Raw genomic sequence first — 5,366 nt, 5'->3', positions numbered from 1 at the left:
TTTGTCTTTTCTTGTACAAATACTACACTGCACCAATGTTTACAGTTTATAGAAAGTATTACTATCTGGTAGAAATAATTACCTAATCATGTCCTTCAGCAATAGGATTTTGCCTCTTTTTGGAATTTTGTAGTTCCATATAAATTTTAGAATCAGCTTGTGAAGTTCCACAAACAAATAAACAAAAGGTTGGGATTTTGATTGAGATGACCTCAATTTGGAAAAAGTTGACATCATTAAATTATTGTGTTTTATAATCCACAAACATGGTATGTCTACTTTTATTTAGATTTTTAAAAATATCTTTTAAAAGGTTTATAATTTTCTTCATTAAGATACTTTTTAAGTGCTATTGAGACTAGTATCTCTTAAAATTTTTTATTTTATTTTTGTTGATACGTGGAATGCAATTGATTGTTGCATATTCTTATGAACTCTAGTGATTTATTTGTAGAGTTATTTTCTACATACACAGTCATATTATCACTAAATAATGATTGTTTTATTTCTTCTTGTTATGCCTTTCTCTGTTGACCAGGCACAGTATGGTGTTGAATAGGACGGGAGATAATGGAAACCCTTGTCTTGTTCTTGATCTTAAAGGAAAGTTTTTGACATTTCATTATTAATACATTGTTTGCTATAGATTTAGCTTCGAAAATGCTTTATTAATACAGGGGAAGGGAGTTCCCTTTTAGTCCAAGTTTAAGATTATTCTTTATTATGAATGGATGCTATATTTTATTATATACTTGTTCTTTGCATGGATTCAGATGATTATATAATTCTTTTCATTTAATTGTTAATATGAATATTACATTATTCACATATTTCTAATGATAAATCATCCTTACATTCTTGAGATAATTCCAATCTAATTACCATGCGTTATTTTTTTTGTACATTGCTTTAATCAGTTTTCTAATGTTTTTAATATTTTTGCATCTATGATCATGAATAAGATTGGCTTATAGTGGTTTCCTTACTGTTCTTGACAGGTTTTGATATCAGGCAAGCATTGTTTTTGTAAGTGGGTAAGGATAATGGGACAAAGGAAAAATAAGAAATAAAAGATACGAGTTAGGTCGTGATGAAAATTTATGCCAAAAGATCTCTTACATGGCTAAGAATCTGACTCTGAGCTTCCTAGTAATGAATTCAAATCAGTTTTACGAGTCATAAAAATCAGTGAGGCAAAATAAAGCTAACTGTTCAGAGGCAGAACAAATTTTTAAGAAGTAGATAGGGTGGTAGTTTGGATACTATTTCTTAGATCTGGACTACCTGAGTTCCAATCTTAGCTCTACTACTTACTAGCTGTGTAAATTTGGGCAAATTACTTTATCTCTTGATGTTTCAGTATTCTCATCTGTAAAAGATAATTATGGTATCTACTCACAAAAGCATTTCACAGATTAAATGGATTAATACACATAAAAGCCTTTGAAAAGTGATGGGTTCTTGGTAGCACTCAATAAACATTAACGTTTTTTATCATTTCTGATAGTGAGACCAGAAAGAAAATTTCTCCTTGAATCCTTTTTGAGAGGATAATGTTTAATGAAAAGGACAATGGCTTGAACAAACTCCTTGTAGAATTATTATTATTATTGCTATTTTAAAAATCATTTTGAGGGATGTATATCCTTCAGGCAAACTTTCATAAGTAATGTTTTTCTAGTTGAGTTTTTGATAAATTTTGAGAGCAGTGAATATGAGGCAATACTCTTATGAGCAGTACCTGAAATACAGCCATATATGTACATATTTTAACGTAGAGGACTATCGCTAGAAGACCACCTTGCTTCCACATGGGCCAAGAAGTACCTGAGAACATGGCTAAGTTTCTCTTCTTGAGGAGTTTTGGTTATGCAGCAGTGCACAGTCAGCAGGGTGGTCAATGTCCCAATGGCTGCACTAATTTTAGCTTGGGAAAAAATTAAAATCAGATATTGCAAACTATCACTGTGGCCATAAATTAGTTATTTAAAACAAATGTCTAGTTATAGATACCTGACTTACTGTACTGGATAATTAACTACACTGCTTTCCAGTCAAATAACATTTACAACTAATGCTTACATTGACTTGACTATGGCTATACTGTACTAAGCACTTCACATATACTAACTTATTTAACCCTCAGAACAATAACATGAAGCAGATACTGTTACCATCCCCATTTTACAGGTGAGTCAGGCAACTAGTAAGTGGCAGAATTGGGGTTCAAACACAGGTAGATTGGCTCCTGAGTCTGAATGTTACTGAGATGCCCACCCTGTATGTAGATCTTCTTTGTGGCAGGAATCTTATAGCAGTCCAGAATATTCCAAATGTTAAAAGAAAAGGATCTGTATGTGAAAGTGTTTTTCTTTGTCCATACTATGGCAAGGTACATATCCGACCAGACAAGAATGCTAAGAATATGCAAAGTGAAAACAATGGTGGCATCTTTCATGCTGTTTCCACCTGATTAGTTATAGATCCTAATTCTGACATTGGGTTAAGGATCAGGTTCTCATTAAACATCAGTAATGAGGATCAATAGCATATTAATTTTGTAATCGCCACCCATAGTCAATTCTCATCTACTGAAATATTAAAAAAGAATCTAAAAAGAGTACATATAATCTTGTGTAACTCTAAGATATTTCTTTACAAGTAACTCTATACATTTCTATATAGATTTGTATATGTGTACAGAGTTTGTCAATGATCAGTAATGGAATAACTGTGCCTAAAGGCCACCTCCTCCTGCATAAAATATTGGCTTGGTGGGCCTAAACTTGTAATTTATCGAGAAGAAAACAGGCATACCACTATTTGTCGAGTCCTTTTCTGTGGTCAAAACCTGTTACTTTCTTAAACTGGGTTCTTTCAGCATGAAAATTCTCTAACATTAGCTTTTGATACTGTAGAAGCAACATTTAGCTGCAGCTATCTTATAGGAAGTTTACATAGTTGTGATTGGGTGGGAGTGGTTGCTGGAGAGCAGTGAAAAACCTGGAGGTATTTCTTGCTTCTCTTCAGTTTCTTGGCAATTAGGGTTGGAGGAGTCCAGCTGCAAAATGGGAACCTCCTAGTGGTCATTGCCCATATGTCTTTCCAGGGTATCATCAGTGATGCCCAGGAAAATGGCCTCTTCCTTGATGTTGGAACATGTGTACCTGGAGGATACCACCACCTTTGGGTGATTGCTCTTGGGGCTACCTTAGCTAATACTCTGATTCTACAATTTGGAAATGATAAAGTTGCCTATTAAAAACTGCGATGAAGTTCACAATGGTTTTAGCTAGGTGGTAGTGTAGTTGTAGAGCTAATAAAGATATTTACAAACAGGGACCTGCCAAGCAGTTCTTTAATAGTTCTGAAGGGGCAAGAAGTCTTCTCAAGTACTTTATTTGGTTAGATTTATTTTTGTAAATCATTTTTTTCCAATACAAGGGAGCACTACCTAGACTCAGCAAGAAAGCAGCCTGAAATCTACAAAGTTACTTCAATTTACAGAGCTGGGAAAACGAGTGCTTCCCACAGTTAACCAAGACCTGGGCTTCTAAACCTCATTCATCAACTTCATAGCTGTGATAACAGTGTCCCAGAATCTGCCCTCATTTCCACATCTAATGGTCAAATTTAGATCTTATCATATAGATTAATGCTAAAGTATTTTTAATGAGAGAAGAGCTTTATAAGATTTAAGTTTTGGAAACTCCCAGATAATTCTCCTAATTATTATGATGTAAGTTTTACAATTTCGTTTCCATTTGTTTTGGTTTTCCTGTCTAGCAATCCCTGACTCTCTTTGGTTTATAAATTAATGGGTGTGGAAAGTGAAGGTCCCATGTCTGAATGAGAATGTTTAAGTTATTAACTGTGTGAATGAGGCAAGTTTAAGTTATTAGCAACCAACTGAAATGAGGGAACAAAGAAATTTTGTCCTCCAGGCATCGAGGCAAAGTTCCAAAAAGGTCATAGGATGGCAACAGACATCAGTGGAAGCTGAAAGTCCTTTAACTTGTTCTTCAACCCCAGACTTCCTAACCAGCCCAGAAAAATATGAGAGCAGACTGACTCTAGGATGGATAGATATACTTAGATTTAAAACTTAGGGCAAGTTGACTCTTCCTACCTGGTCTTAAATGTTAACTCCGAGGATAATAATAAGTAGACAAGACCTACTTAATGCAATATTTGATTCTAATCTTTAGGGCAGATATACAGTAAAATTTTTCTTTAATTTTTTTCCATTAGCTACCACTTAGTACCAGCAGATTCTATTCCTAATGAATTTTTGTGAATCTCTAAAGGAATACCCTCACCCCACAGGAAATTAACCCATTTATTCCTAAGAGATTCCTGGCAGAGTCTCATTGTGCTCACTGTAAATCCTTGTGTCCAGGGTCTTAGAGATAAGCAACTCTGCCATGAAAGACACAGAATAACATGAGATTTAAATAACATCACGAAAAGATCGCTTGGGGAGCTAGCAATGTGAACTTTGGAGGGAAGCAGGGTGAGTGTAGGAAAGGTGTTAAGACAAATCATGTCTAGCTTCCAAAGGAAATAATGAGGACTGGGAAGAAGAGGTTCTGGCCGTATGAACGATGAAGCTCAGGATAAGGCCAGATGTAGGAGGAAGGAGGATCTTACTCATCTTTACCTCTGAACATTACAAAAGTTTTATTGTATTCTTCTCAGCGCATCATGTCAGGAGGCACATGGTTTAAGGTGTTCTCCAGAAGTCTCTGTAGTAAAGTTACTATTTTCCCCTTTGTAATTAATAAGTATTATGTGTGCAGCAATATTTTGAGACTCGTTCCTTTTTTCTCCTCTAACACATTTCCAACTTTGAATCATGAATATGGAGGGATTAATGTCTTAGAATTGAGGTTTCTTACAAGCAGATATTAGAACCCAATTTAAAAAGCCAATTAATTCTTCACTGTTGCCACCCTACTACTTTTATAGGAGAAGACTTTTACTCATCAAGGGGAAAACAACAGGGATACTACTGAGCACAAAGAAAAGCAACTGAAGACTTAAAGCATATCACCCAGTTGTTTCTTCAGGTTATCTGGCTTTCCCCACATGTAGCAAGGCAAGCTCATCCAGTCCAACGTGGAGCACCAACCGATTCCTGGTATTAGGGAACGCTTCAGATTTTTTTTGGGTCAGGTCACGGGCACAGGGTAGGGCTTGGCGGTGAGTCACTTGTACAAGGAGTCAAGAGTTTTTCCAGAGAACTTGGTGTCTGACAGCAGTAGGTTCAGGTGGCCCGAAGGTCTTATTCTTTAGCCAAGAAAGAATCAAGGGAGAAATCGCTCTCTGAAACTAGGTGTGAGAGATGATTCAGTGATCTTCACTGG

The sequence above is a fragment of the Pteropus vampyrus genome, unplaced genomic scaffold (assembly GCF_000151845.1).
Source record: "Pteropus vampyrus isolate Shadow unplaced genomic scaffold, Pvam_2.0 Scaffold384, whole genome shotgun sequence".
Taxonomy (NCBI): Eukaryota; Metazoa; Chordata; class Mammalia; order Chiroptera; family Pteropodidae; genus Pteropus; species Pteropus vampyrus.
Note: the sequence above shows the minus strand (reverse complement) of the source record.